At 39.4% G+C, this 15,865-nt stretch overlaps 1 protein-coding gene across 2 annotated transcripts in view; it reads right to left on the reverse strand.

The window, feature by feature from the left end:
- bcorl1 (BCL6 corepressor-like 1) overlaps nt 1-15,865 on the reverse strand; it is a 54,851-nt gene that overhangs the window by 27,086 nt on the left and 11,900 nt on the right. Inside the window, exon 1 of one of the 2 annotated variants that reach the window (XM_057850975.1) lies at nt 8,618-8,679. The exons of the other annotated variant lie outside the window; for it this stretch is intronic. The gene's annotated coding sequence lies outside the window, so the exon portion shown is untranslated. Of the gene's footprint in view, nt 1-8,617; nt 8,680-15,865 lie in introns of those variants that run through there. 2 annotated transcript variants of the gene reach the window in all.

Here is a 15,865-nt window from a genome sequence, read left to right on the forward strand (position 1 = left end):
GACATTTCGTTGTTCATGCACTGTACACTGTATATTTATTTAGCATGTTGTTCTCTATTGTATTTTTATATTAAATTGCCTTTCAAGATGACATGTCTGTTCTATGTGTTGGATTTTATCAAGTAAATTTCCCCCCAAAATTCGACTTGCGACGGTGCGACTTGTATATGTTTTTTTTCTCTTCGTTGGGCATTTTAGGGCTGGATCGACTTATACTCAGGAGCGACTTGTAGTCCGAAAAATACGTTATTGACATCAACAATGGCGAGCTACTAGTTTATTTTTTGACTGAAAATTTTACAAATTTTAAGAAAACGAAAACATTAAGAGGGGTTTTAATATAAAATTTCTATAACTTGTACTAACATTTATCTTTTAAGAACTACAAGTCTTTCTATCCATGGATCGCTTTAAGAGAATGTTAATCATGTTAATGCCATCTTGTTGATTTATTGTTATAAGAAACAAATACAGTACGTATGTACCGTATGTTGAATGTATATATCCGTCTTGTGTCCTATCTTTCCATTCCAACAATAATTTACAGAAAAATATGGCATATTTTATCGATAGTTTGAATTGCGATTAATTACGATTAATTAATATTTAAACTGTAATTAACTCGATTAAAATTTTTAATCGTTTGACACCCCTATTTTAAAGTCTTAACTTCTAGATGATTTTTTTTTTTTTTAATTATATGAACTTCTTACAGGGCTAATTTTAACTTGTATATGGCGGAAAATACAGACACTAATGAAAAAGCAGTTTCTGCTCTTGCACTCCTCTTTAAAAGAAACTGCTGTATTTTAAGTCAAAACAACTGTTGTGTTTGATAGAACAAAATGTCTATAAGCTGCCATAGCAGTTTCATGGCGCATGAATCCCCCTAACTATTTTTAATTTGTCCGTTTTACCCTGGAAACCCCCGTTTACAGACGTCGCACAACCACTTTTGTTTCAACACAGTCATAAAAAGAAGGTAAGTACTTATATTTATTCATTATATATATCATTTTTAGCTTAGAATCATTAATTAATGTCTAATATTTAGTTATATTCACTCGCATATTTTAAACTTTTAAACAAATTACATCATAATAAAAAAAATTGTGTCTGTGAATAGGTCATGGATATCTACCTCAGAACTATCGCTTAATTGTATTTTTTTTTGTTACTGTCATATTTTCCCCGATATTTTAGATGGTAAATAATTGATTCAAACAAATTAAAAAAAATTTTTTTTTATTTTAAAGGGTAAATATTTGAAAAAGAAAATCTCGAACACTCCTTGATGTCTGCAATTTCTGCATTGCGACCCTCGTTATATTACCATGTTTCACCCATAAAATCCCCACAAAGTCCAGCTCTGGCCATTCACAGCTGTGTCTTGACACTCGGTGATACATGCTACACAGAGTTTTTGGATCGAAACAAGGTCAATACGTGATAATACAGTGTATCACAATAGTGAGTACACCCCTCACATTTCTGCAGATATTTAAGTATAAAACTTTTTGTGGGAAAACACTGACAAAATGACACTTTGACACAATGAAAAGTAGTCTGTGTGCAGCTTATATAATAGTTAATTTATTTTTCCCCTCAAAATAACTCAAAATATAGCCATTGATATCTAAACCCCTGGCAACAAAAGTGAGTACACCGCATGGGAACTACGTACATCCCTAAATGTCCAAATTGAGTACTGCTTGCCTTTTTTCCTCCAAAATGTCACGTGGCTCATTACAGGAGTGCTGTCAGCATTGCTGCAGAGATTGAAGAGGTGGGGGGGTCAGCCTGTTAGTGCTCAGACCATACGCCGCACTCTACATCAAATTGGTGTGCATGGCTGTCACCCCAGGAGGAAAACTCTTCTGAAGACGGTACACAAGAAAGCCCGCCCGTCTCATCAGACCATAGCACATGGTTCCAGTAATCCATGTGCTTTGTTGACATGTCTTCAGCAAACTGTTTGCAGGCTTTCTTGGCAAGAAGTTAGTTTAAGTCAATACAGATTCGTTTTGTTTTGATCATTTTGCCTATCAATTAATTAGGTTCATATTCGTGAGAAATGTGGGCCTGACCCCCATTCAGTCATCTGTTTGGTCTTATTAATGTCCATCTCCAGCAAAAGGTGTACATGCAGGTTATGCTGTTATATAGTCCCTATAAATGTTGAGACCAAACCAACGCCCTTGCCTTAAATGCACCACAATTAACAGGAATTGACCCTTGAATGTCACAAAATCAACAGGAATCGACACAAATTCAACTGAAACTCATTCAAAATCAACTGATTTGACTCTGAAACGCCCCTTTGTGGCTGCGAGTCACGCCATCATTCCAAATTAATATACAGTATCAAGCCCCTAATTTACTGCTGTTTTTGCTATGTTGGCGCTAGTAGTTGGGACACCGCTCTGTTACTGAGAGTTGGTATGCTTCGTCAGCCGCGACGGAGGTGCTGCAATTGACGTCATCACTCGAAAATGAATGTCTCAATTAGAGCTGAAACTAATACTCGAGCAACTCCAGTTTAAAAACTGATCCGAGTAATTTTATTCACCTCGAGGAATCGTTTAATTTTGCCAGCTGTAAACATCACGTTTTGCCCGGACTACTTTAGCTGCGGGACAACGCGCTGACGTCACGTACGTAGAGGAAGAAGTAATTTTTTTTTTTAAATGTAAAAAAAAAACTTACCGCAGCCGATAGCTGCAACAAAATACGCCGACGTTGCTAAAAACTACGCCCGCATGATGCTGGTAGCAGGTAGTGTCCGATGCGTCTCATTGATATTGCATGCATTTAGGACTAGATGCGAAATGATAAACTCGGCCGGGTCTGGGCAGCGTTAGTAAACAGCCGCCATCTTTAAGCAGTAGACTGCTCATCGCTAATAAATATAACGTTACGGTCACTCGCTCACGTAACGTTAGCCCTTCAGGGGCTACGTTTCTATTGATTATTACCACTATCGATACGTGGCTAACGTGTCTTACATATAGGCTTTATGTAACCTGTAAAAACACAGCACTGTAGATTGATGAGGGTGTAAAATTAAAACATAATAAAGCTAACTGTCAGTTTTAGCTCAGTAGTCATTGCTGAATAAAACACCAAGTAGCACTGGTCCCTAATGTGCTCCAATACAGCAGGTAACTTACATTTATTTTGAACACTGCAAAAACTCAAAATCCTATCAGTATTTACTGTTTAGACGAACTTAAAACTTGACTAGAAGTTAAAAATAGTTTGACATAAATGGAAATTAAATTGAAACACATGGGAAAAACACGTAACTTTCAAGTGATGTGTGTTATCAAGCGTAATTACATTTTTAGGTAAGAAATATGTTTTATTTTTTATAAGATCTAAAAGTTTTTTGAATGAAAGCAGTGAATTTTTTTTCTAGTCACATCTTAGATGCAATTGTTGGCTGTTTTCAACAATGTACATCGAAAATAAAGACATTGATTGACTGAAAATGTTTCAATATTGGATTAAATGTCTTTCTTTCTCGTGTGTATTTATAATTGCTCTTTACAAACAAAAGGTTCATCCGATTACTCGATTAATCGACAGAATTTTCAGTCGATTACTCGATTACTAAAATATTCGATAGCTGCAGCCCTAGTCTCAATATCTATAAAACGATAGCATCACAAGCGAAAAATTTACAGCACAAACCAGCACTAACCTAGCACAAACGAACGGCACCAATGTGGTTCCGTTCCGCCGTGGCTGAGGGGGGCTGCGTGACGTCCTCACTCGAAATGAATTATCTCAATATCTCAAAAATGATAGTAGCACAAACGAAAATTTTCACAGCACAAACGATTGACGATTTAGCCATTTTTAATCCAAATGGTTGACCTCAGATTGACCTATAAAACATATATTAATATCTCAACAACGATAGCAACAAAACCAAAATAAAAATTCAGCACAAACGTATGACTAAATTTTCCTATAAATTTGCGTCTGACTTCACGGAGGTGCTGCGCCTCTCCCTCCTCACCAGAGTTTTCACCAGAGTTTAGGATGTGTCTCAACTTTGTCAACGTTAATTCAACGATATAAGATCGACAGCAATACAGTGGTATGAAAAAGTACCTGAACCTTTTGGAATTTCTAACATTTCTGCATAAAATCATCATCAAATGTGATCTGATCTGTCAAACTCACACAGATGTAAAAACAGCGTCTGCTTTAACTAAAACCACCCAAATATTCATAGGTTTTCATCTTTTAATTAAAATGGATTGATATGTGTACTAGTAATAAACTAATTGGTGGGATGGTGAATCATGGCTAGAGGAAGAACAAATCAAAAATTTTACATCACTAACTGCAATTGTAAGTACTAGACATCTAATCCATTTGAAGTGGCAGTGTTGTTTTCCTGAACAATGACGAGAACGAAAATATATTTCATGACGATGATGTGACGACCTAAAAATGTGGCTTGGGAGACTAAAACACAATGAGATGAACGACTGACGAGACGAAAATGCAACAGTTTTTGTCATACAGCGGTATGAAAAAGTATCTGAACCTTCTGGGAATTTCTCACATTTCTGCATAAAATCTCCATCAAATGTGATCTTTGTCAAAATCACACAGATGTAAAAACAGTGTCTGCTTTAACTAAAACCACCCAAAAATTCATAGGTTTTCATATTTTAATTTTCAAATGGATTGATATGTCTACTAGTAAGAAACTAATTGGTGGGAAGGTGAATCTTGGCTAGAGGAAGAACAAATTACAAATTTTACATCAATGACAGCCATTGTAAGTACTAGACATCCAATCCATTTGAAGTGTCAGTGTTGTTTTCCTGAAAAATGACGATAAGTCGTTCATAACGAAAATATTTTTCATGACGATGATGTGACGACCTAAAAATGTGGCTTGGGAGACTAAAACATAATGAGATGAACGCCTGACGAGACGAAAATGCAACAGTTTCTGTCATACAGTGGTATGAAAAAGTATCTGAACCTTCTGGAATTTCTCACATTTCTGCATAAAATCTCCATCAAATGTGATCTTTGTCAAAATCACACAGATGTATAAACAGTGTCTGCTTTAACTCTAACCACCCAAAAAATCATAGGCTTTCATATCTTAATCCAAATGGACTGATATGTCTACTAGTATGAAACTAATTTGTGGGAAGGTGAATCTTGGCTAGAGGAATAACAAATTACAAATTTTACATCAATAACTGCCATTGTAAGTACTAGACATCCAATCCATTTGAAGTGGCAGTGTTGTTTTCCTGAACAATGACGAGAACGAAAATATATTTCATGACGATGACGTGACAACCTAAAAATGTGGCTTGGGAGACTAAAACATAACGAGATGAACGCCAGACGAGACGAAAATGCGACAGTTTCTGTCATACAGTCGTATGAAAAAGTATCTGAACCTTTTGGAATTTCTCACATTTCTGCATAAAATCTCCATCAAATGCTATAAATATAGGTTTTCATATTTTAATGAGGATAGCATGCAGACAACGACAGAAAGGGGAAAATAACTAAGTGAACCCTATGCCTAAGGAGACTTAAAGAGCAATTGAAACCAATTTTTACCAAACAGTTTAAGTCAGGCGTGTGCCCAATCACTGATGAGTGGTTTAAAACTGTTCTGCCCACTATAAAACACACACTTGGTAAGAAATGTCTTGATGAGAAGCATTGTCTGATCATGGCTCGGTCAAAAAAGCTGTCTGGAGACTTCAAAGATTGTTGATTTGTATAAAGGATACAAAAACCATCTCTAAAAGTCTGGATGTTCATCAATCGATAGTCAGAGAAGTTGTCTACAAATGGAGAGAGTTTGGCACTGTTGCTTCTCTCCCAAGAACCGGCCGTCCGCCAAAGATGACGCCAAAAGTTCAGCGCAGAATAATAAGAGAGGTCAAAAAGAACCTTAGAGTGTCTGCTAAAGACTTACAAAAAATCACTGGCACAGTCCAATATCTCTGTGCACACATCAACTACATGTAAAACTATAGCCTAGAATGGTGTTCATGCCTAAAAAAAAAAAACATTGTCGCTCGTTTAATGTTCGCAAAAAGGTTGCCTGCTTTACCAGACTCACCGCTGTTCCAGCGATTGAGTCTGGCGAGCGTCCGGCGGATCAAATTCCGAGGGCGGAGCAAGCCACAGCAAACAGACAGCGGAGTGGACCAACCAGCGACGGGCAGACGTGACGTCGTTAAAGTGACAAGTAATTAGCCTGAGCGGAGAATGGAGAAGTTTATTCAACATTGCTAGCGCGAGTCATGTTGACTGTTGTCAATGACTTGTTTCGATGTGTTTTTATTAATTTAAAACTGGTTTTACCGCGGATTGGAACATATTCTCGGCTCTCCCGTTCGCCATCTGTGTTGTTGTAGACACGACTTTCGGCGCGCAAGAGTGACGTTACCCGTTAAGAACACGTCACGCAAATAAACGAATCCGATTGGACGATTGATTTTGTACCTTGCTCGAGAGGCCGTTAATGGGCTGGGTCCCAGACTAGTTCTCAGTAAAGATGTCCTGGGGTCCGATCACGTCATTTTCAAAGTATTGGAATCGGCAAAAAAATATCGGACATGTCTTTTTTTTAATATATATACAGTATATTTTTTAATTAAATCATTTTCTAATTGTATTTAACGTTACAGACAACATGTCTTACATTCATCCAGAGTCTTTCGTTTTGGCTTAAAGTAGGGCTATCAAATTTATCGCGTAAATGGCGGTAATTAATTTTTTTTTAAATTAATCACGTTAAAATATTTAATACAATTAACGCATGCGCTGCACGACCCACTCACGCATTGTCGCGTTCAATCTATAATGGCACCATTTTACCTATATATAGAGCTAACAGGCAGCGTAAAAAATGAGTAGAGAGAATTTTGGCAGTCTTTGGAGCCTCTTTTTAATTGGCTAAAGCCTTAAACTCCCTCTCTCAACAATTACAAATATTGTGGGAAGCAACGTGGGGAAGAACGAGTGGTTGATCTTTTCCTTAACACACTATGTTACTTCATAACGCAGAGAAGATATATCAATTGGTGCCACTATGCACGGTCATGGTTGCACTTCCCATCATGCATTTGGGCAGAACAGTTAAACGGCTACAGTATCATTTACTGAAAGCTCAACAAATACACTAGATGGCAATATTTAGTCACAATATAGAAAGTCACATTTATCCTTAAAGAATTACAAGTCTTTCTATCCGTGGATCCCTCTCACAGAAAAAATGTTAATAATGTAAATGCCATCTTGAGGATTTATTGTCATAATAAACAAATACAGTACTTATATACTGTATGTTGAATGTATATATTTGTCCGAGTTTTATTCATTTTTTGCTTAATGCATTGCCAAAATGTATATGATCGGGAAAAATAATCGGGAATGATTGGAATTGAATCGGGAGCAAAAAAAAAAAAAAAGCAATCAGATCGGGAAATATTGGGATCGGCAGATACTCAAACTAAAATGATCTGGAGCAAAAAAAAACATGATCGGAACAACCCTAGTTCTCAGTGTTTGATAAATACAGGAAGAAATAGTCTGCCTGTGCCAGGCAAGCAAAAAGGCACTTTGGTTTGAATACTACCCTCATTAAAATATGAAACTTATAAATATTTGGGTGGTTTTAGTTCAAGCAGACAGTGTTTTCATCTGTGTGATTTTAACAAAGATCAAATCACATTTGATTGTGATTTTATGCAGAAATGTGAGAAATTCCAAAAGGTTCAGATACTTTTTCATACCACTGTACATATTTTCATCCAAAAGACTAAGACACACATTTACAGGGCGACAAAATAGGATCTAATTGCCATAAATGAGTTTGACACCCCTGTTAGTAAAGTCATCATCAGCTTCCTATCCCGAATCATATCGTACCGGGATGTACCCAGAGGTTCCCACCCCTACTCTCGAATATGGGCCAGCACATGCACATGGAACAGCGCAGTTTATTGTGCATGCAGCGCAGTCTACTTTCAGCTTTCACTGTCCAGCATTCGGAACATGGTAATGCTGCAAACATCACAAACAAGTCCAATGAAAGGGGGACGACAACGACACTGTTGGTGGTGGTAGCAAAGAGGGGTCCGTCTCAGTCCCAATTCACTTCCTCCAAAACAAGCTCATATACATGGCATATTAACAACAACAACAAAAAAACTCTGAATAACCCAGAATTAATATCAAAGCCATGGGGGGGGGGGGTATAAAAGATAAAGTCAGCCACGGGGGTGGGCGACTCAAGTTAATGCGCAAGCTTGTGTTCCGGAGCGGTCACCGCTGTCACGGAGGAAAGAGGAGAAGACGGAGCCCGACAAGTCCGCTCAGCGGACGGCTATGCTCGGGCTCGGCTCGGCTCGGCTCGGCTCGCTCTGCCGTTATTTATCCTCAGCCGACCTAGCATGGAGCGTCGGGTGTCCCGTCCTCTCGAGACACTTCCGTACGCGGACCCCGACCCAGCAAACCGCCTGCTACCAGCGACACCCCCGCCTCCCCTCCACCTTATTTTTCCTTCCGACTCGCCACATAAAAGATGTCCAATGACACGGGCAGCCCCGCTCACCCGGATGGTACGCGAACGTCGCGCGGCGGACGTCTCGGTTCCGCGGCTGCCTCTCCGGCCTCTGGCGGTCCGCGGCTCCTCACTAATCTCGACGGTTTTCGGTTCTCAAAGTCCGGGGAGGGGGGAGGGACGGGGGGAGGTGAGGGTGGCGGGGGGGTCGTCAAGACTGTCCGTTCCGTATCTCCAGTCTGGTGGGAGCGAGAGAGCGAGCGACATGGGAGGACGCCTATGGGAAATGTAGTGCTCGGCTATCCACGCCCAGGATTAGGCGTTGGAGAAGCAGGGAGGGCTGAGGACTACAGGTCCCGGCATGCGTAGCGGCTTCACAGCCGCTTCAGGAGGCACGAGGGGGGATCGCGATCGCAGCTTAACGACGGCGGCGGTGTTAGTGGTCCGATAAAAGTGTGGCGGAGGAGCCTTCATCCGTCATAAACTGGCACTTTGACGCCAAAGGGTTTTGACAGGGTGGACAAAAGCGAGAGGGAATCAAGTGTGGGAGAGATTTGGGTTCGTGGGTGAAGATGAGGAAGCAAGTGTAGAGAGGAAGGGAAGGAACACATGCGCGTGTTCGTAGAGGTGTTTCAATCGAATCGAACGGAAAAGTGCTTTCTTTGACTGTTTGCGAGTATAGTGATCCCTCGATTGTCGCGGTTAATGGAGACCTGAAACCGTCGCGTTAAGTGAAAAACCGCGACCCCCCCCCCCCCCCTTAAAAAAATTTGGGTGTTCAATTTACAGTGCCCTCCATAATTATTGGATTTATAATAATTATGTGTTTTTTAGCTTCTAATATTTTTTTTCTAAATAATATGGGACTCTAATGGGGAAAAAAAGAGAAAAATCCAACCTTCAATACAAGTGCATTTATTCAGTGGGGCAAAAATCCCACATAAAGAAATAATTATTTGACATCAAATAATGTGTGTCACAATTATTAGCACCCCTGGTGTTAATACTTTGTACAACCCCCCTTTGCCAACAAAACAGCACCTATTCGTCTCCTATAATGTTTCACAAGCTTGATTTTGTGTCTGGTGAACCATTTCTGTGTAGATTTGGCCATACGTTTAGGGTCATTGTCTTGCTGAAAGACCCAGTGACGACCTATCTTCAGCTTTCGGGCAGAGGGCAACATATTTTGATTTAAAATGTCCTGGTATTTCACAGCATTCATGATGCCATGCACCCGAAAGAGGTTCCCAAGGCCTTTGGAAGCAGCCCCACAGCATCACTGACCCACACCCATACTTCACAGTGGGTGTGAGGTGCTTTTCAGCATGCTCATCTTTCGTGGCATGCCAGACCCACTTAGAGTGTTTGTTGCCAAAAAGCTCAATCTTGGTCTCATCTGACCAAAGCACATGGTCCCAGTTGAAGCATACGGTCCCCAGTTGAAGTTGAAGCCTGGGACCGTGTGCTTTGGTCAGATGATAAGTACTAGACATTCATTCCATTTTAAATGGCAGTGTTGTTTTCCTGAAAAATGACGATAACGAAAATATTTTTCATGACAATAAGGTGACGACCTAAAAATGTGGCTAGAGGGACTAAAACATAACGAGATGAACGCCAGACGAGACGAAAAATGCGACAGTTTTTGTCATACAGTGGTATGAAAAAGTTTCTGAACCTTCTGCAATTTCTCACATTTCTGCATAAAATCTCCATCAAATGTGATCTTTGTCAAAATCACACAGATGTAAAAACTGCTTAAACTAAAACCACCCAAAAATTGATCGGTTTTCATCTTTTAATTCAAATGGATTGATATGTCTACTAGTATCAAACTAATTGGTGGGAGGGTGAATCTTGGCTAGAGAAAGAACAAATAAAAAAATTTACATCAATAACTGTCATTGTAAGTACTAGACATCCAATCCATTTGAAGTGGTAGTGTTGTTTTCCTGAAAAATGACGATAGTCATCGATAACGAAAATATTTTTCATGACGATGATGTGACGACATAAAAATGTGGCTTAGGAGACTAAAACATAACGAGATGAATGCCAGACGAAAATGCGACCGTTTCTGTCATATAGTGGTATGAAAAAGTATCTGAACCTTCTGGAATTTCTCACATTTCTGCATAAAATCTCCATCAAATGTGATCTTTGTCAAAATCACACAGATGTAAAAACAGTGTCTGCTTTAACTAAAACCACCCAATCATTCATAGGTTTTCATATTTTAATGAGGATAGCATGGAAACAATGATAGAAGGGGTAAAATAAGTAAGTGAACCCTTTGCCAAAGGAGAGCAATTGAAACCAATTTTTACCAAACAATTTAAGTCAGGTGTGTGCCCAATCACTGATGAGTGGTTTAAAACTGCTCTGCCCACTATAAAACACACCTCTGGTATGAAATGTCTTGATGAGAAAAATTGTCTGATGTGCATAATGGCTCGGTCAAAAGAGCTGTCTGAAGACCTGCAATCAAGGATTGTTGATTTGTATAAAGCTGGGAAAGGATGCGAAACCTCTAAAAAAAAAAAGTCTGGATGTTCATCATTTAACAGTCAAAGAAGTTGTCTACAAATGGAAAGAGTTTGGCACTGTTGCTTCTCTCCCAAGGAGTAGCCATCCACCAAAGATGGCGCCAAGAGTTTAGTGCAGAATACTCAAGAGAGGTAGAAAAGAACCCTAGAGTGTCTGCTAGAGACTTACAGAAATCACTGGCACAGTCCAATATCTCTGTGCACACATCAACTATATGTAAAACTATGGCCAAGAATGGTGTTCATGGGAGGACTCCACAGAGAAAACCGCCGCTGTCTAAAAAAACGTTGTTGCTTGTGCAATGTTCGCAAAAAGGCACTTGGACACTCCACAGAAGATTTGGCAAAATATTTTGTGGACTGATGAAACCAAAGTTGAATTGTTTGGGAGTAACACACAATGTCATGTTTGGAGGAAAAATAGAACCGTTCATCAACATCAACACCTCATCCCCACCGCGAAGCATGGTGGAGGTAGCATCACGATTTGGGGCTGCCTCGCTACCTCAGGGCCTGGACAACTTGCAATCATTAATGGTAGAATGAATTCAAAAGTTTATCAGGGTGTTTTGCAGGAAAACCTGAGGCCGTGTGTCAGACAGTTTAAGCTAAAAAGAGGATAGATGCTGCAACAAGACAATGATCCAAAACCCAAAGTAACCCAGGAATCTGACTGAACTACAGCAGTTTTGTAGAGAAGAATGGGCCAAGATTAGTTCTGATCGATGTGCTAGACAGATCTGCAGCTACAGGAAGCGTCTGGTTGAAGTTATTGCTGCCAAAGGGGGCCACAAAATATTAAATGCGATGCTTATTTTTCCCGCTTCTGACATTGTTTTGGTGGTTTTACTTAAAGCAGACACCGTTTTTTCATCTGTGTGACTTTGACAAAGATCAGATCACATTTGATTGTGATTTTATGCATAAATTTATGTAACTCCAAAATGTTCAGAGCCTTCTTCATACAACTGTATATCACCATTATGATATTTTCTTACACACCTACGTTTGAGTACCATTTAGGGCCAACTAGCGATTACTTTTGTAATTGATTAATCAGCCAATTAATTAATCGATTAATTGTATAAATGTCACTTTTTTCAATTACCTTCACATTTGAAAGTTGTTTTAGACATGTTGTAAGTAACAATGAAGACAAAGTCCAATTTCGAAAGCACACTCTCTTGTATGACAATTTATACAGTTTAAATGTGTGTTTGTGATGAGACTCTAAGCTGTTATATGACTGGGTTTATGTGTGTAGTTTTTTTTTAAAAAAGAAATTTACTATTCACTTTACTATCGAACAATAAGTCAAGCACTAATATGCTTCTCCAAATCACACTACAAATGGACGCTTAGTACACTGATTAGCACAATCGCCAAATACCTTAGCGCTCCATCTTCAACAAATACAAACTATGCAATCGGCTTAATTTACTGACCTCTGGTGGCACACTGGATCAAACGACACAAAAAACAATCTAACTCGACATTACGTAATATTATTGATTCAGCAACCCAACCTGAGTGTAGCAGTGAACTCTCTCTTTCTTGCCTCACATTACACACAAACAAAGACTGGACTGCTCATAGCTGCCGGCAAAAATCGACTGTCAAATATGTTGACAATAAATTTATTAGTCAATTTTAATCGATTACTTGTTGCAGCCCCTTTGGCAAATTGGCAAAAAAAGTGAATCTGTTTCCAAAGTAAAAGCACATTTTTTTCATGTGCTTCTTTGACTTAACAAAAATATAATGAAGAAATCTGATATTTACAACTGAGAAGTTATATATACAGTGCCCTCCATAATTATTGGATTCATAATAATTATGTGTTTTTTTTAGTTTCTATTAATTTTTTTTCTAAATAACATGGGCCCTTAATGGAAAAAAAAGAGAAAAATCCAACCTTCAATACAAGTGCATTTATTCAGTGGGGGAAAAAATCCCACATAAATAAATAATTATTTGACATCAAATAATGTGTTTCACAATTATTAGCACCCCTGGTGTTAATACTTTGTACAACCCCCTTTTGCTGACAAAACAGCACCTAATCTTCTATAATGTTTCACAAGATGCCATTCCTCTTTGCAGAGTCTCTCTAAATCATCCAAAGACCCGGGTCCTCTCCTCTGTACTCTCCTCTTCAGCTCACCCCACAGATTTCAATGGGGTTGAAACCTGGGGACTGAGATGGCAATGGGAGGAGCTTGATTTTGTGTCTGGTGAACCATTTGTGGGTAGATTTGGCCATATGTTTAGGGTCATTGTCTTGCTGAAAGACCCAGTGACGAGACATCTTCAGCTTTTGGGCAGAGGACAACAGATTTTGATTGAAAATGTCCTGGTATTTCAAAGCATTCATGATTCCATGCACCCTAACAAGGTTCCCAGAGCCTTTGGAAGCGAAACAGCCCCACGGCATCACTGACCCACCCCCATACTTCACAGAGGGTATGAGGTGCTTTTCAGCATGCGCATCTTTCGTGGCACGCCAGACTCACTAAGAGTGTTTGTTGCAGAAAAGCTCAATTTTGGTCTCATCTGACCAAAGCACACGGTCCCAGTTGAAGCACACGGTCCCAGTTGAAGTTGAAGCCTGGGAACCTTGTTAGGGTGCATGGCATCATGAATGCTTTGAAATACCAGGATATTTTCAATCAAAATCTGTTGTCCTCTGCCTGAAAGCTGAAGATGGCTCGTCACGGGGTCTTTTAGCAAGACAATGACCCTAAACATATGGCCAAATCTACACAGAAATGGTTCACCAGACACAAAATCAAGCTTGTGAAACATTGTAGGAGAAGATTAGGTGCTGTTTTGTTGGCAAAAGGGGGTTGTACAAAGTATTAACACCAGGGGTGCTAATAATTGTAACACACTTTATTTGATGTCAAATATTTTTTTCTTTACGTGGGATTTTTTCCCCACTGAATGAATGCACTTGTATTGAAGGTTGGATTTTTCTCTTTTTTTCCATTAAGGTCCATATTATTTGAATTAAAAAAAATATATATATTAGAGCCTAAAAAAACCCATCTTTTTCAGGGGTGCCAATAATCATGGAGGGCACTGTATATGGATAATTTAGATTGTCTGTCCATATGTTGTAAGGATAGAATTGACCCTACAATTATTAAGTGAATTATTTTCATTATGTTCAGAATTACATTTACCCCTTTTGACTTGCTGAATGTGCCAGTCCATTTTTCGCAACGCTTGATTGGCTGATGACTGCCTATGAGGTGCTGTCTACACGCCAACAAGCTGTTTGGGAGGCATGCACAGAGAAAACCTTTCCTCACTCACAATCATAAACGCAAACGTCTGGAGTTCGCCAAGCGGTATTGGGGCTTCAACTGGGACCGTGTGCTTTAGTCAGATGAGACCAAGATTGAGCTTTTTGGCAACAAACACTCTAAGTGGGTCTGGCGTGCCATGAAAGATGTGCATGCTGAAAAGCACCTCATACCCACTGTGAAGTATGGGGGTGAGTCAGTGATGCTGTGGGGCTGTTTCGCTTCCAAAGGCCCTGGGAACCTTGTTAGGGGGCATTGCATCATGAATGCTTTGAAATACCAGGACATTTTAAATCAAAATCTGTTGCCCTCTGCCCGAAAGCTGAAGATGGCTCGTCACTGGGTCTTTCAGCAAGACAATGGCCCTAAACATATGGCCAAATCTACACAGAAATGGTTCACCAGACACAAAATCAAGCTCCTCCCATGGCCATCTCAGTCAAGAGAGTACAGAGGAGAGGACCCAGGTCTCTGCATGATTTAGAGAGATTCTGCAAAGAGGAATGGCTGAAGATCCCTCTTTCTGTCTTTTCCCATCTTGTGAAACATTATAGGAGAAGATTAGGTGCTGTTTTGTTGGTAAAAGCAGGTGGTACAAAGTATTAACACCAGGGGTGCCAATAATTGTGACACACATTATTTGATGTCAAATAATTATTTATTTATGTGGGATGTTTTCCCCACTGAATAAATGCACTTGTATTGAAGGTTGGATTTTTCTCTTTTTTTTCCATTAAGGTCCCATATTATTTCGAGAAAAAAACATTATTAGAAGCTAAAAAACACGTAATTATTATACATCCAATCATTATGGATGCACTGTATGTTATGATTTCAAGAATTTATACAAGTTTAAGGTGAAGAAGGTCCTAAATGATGAATTGGTTATCAAAATAGTTGTCGATTAATCTGCTAATCGAATAGTTGTCGATTAATAGATTAATTGCTGCATCTCTAGTACCATTGATTGTGCAAGACGTCCAATTCATTTTGACTAGCGGTAGAAGGGGGGGGGGGGGGCGTGAATTGGACGTCTCGCTCAGTCAATGGCAGCCAATGAGTTTTCAACAACAAAAAAATAATACACAGTATATGACCCAGCGCTCATCCCCTTCCATAATCACATTTTGTCTCGGTGGTTAAGCAGCCCTTGCTATAATTAGGCCACTTAATATAACAAAGGCCTGGATCAGCTTCTTTTCCTACATTTCTCAACACTTGTACTAGTCAGGAATTAATGACAGACGCACAAGGGTGCGATCGGTGTAGAGTTATCGAGTCGAATTAGTGCCAGAGAGAATTCGTGATTGGAAAAAAAAAATCCTAGTAAAAATAATTTGTGAACTCTTTTTGCCCCAAAAAGTGTTTGTTAAAATACATTGCGGTGGTAAGTGAGGGTGGGAACCTTTAGGTAGATCACGATACGATACTCTCACAACGAT

The sequence above is a fragment of the Corythoichthys intestinalis genome, chromosome 11, assembly GCF_030265065.1.
Source record: "Corythoichthys intestinalis isolate RoL2023-P3 chromosome 11, ASM3026506v1, whole genome shotgun sequence".
Taxonomy (NCBI): domain Eukaryota; kingdom Metazoa; phylum Chordata; class Actinopteri; order Syngnathiformes; family Syngnathidae; genus Corythoichthys; species Corythoichthys intestinalis.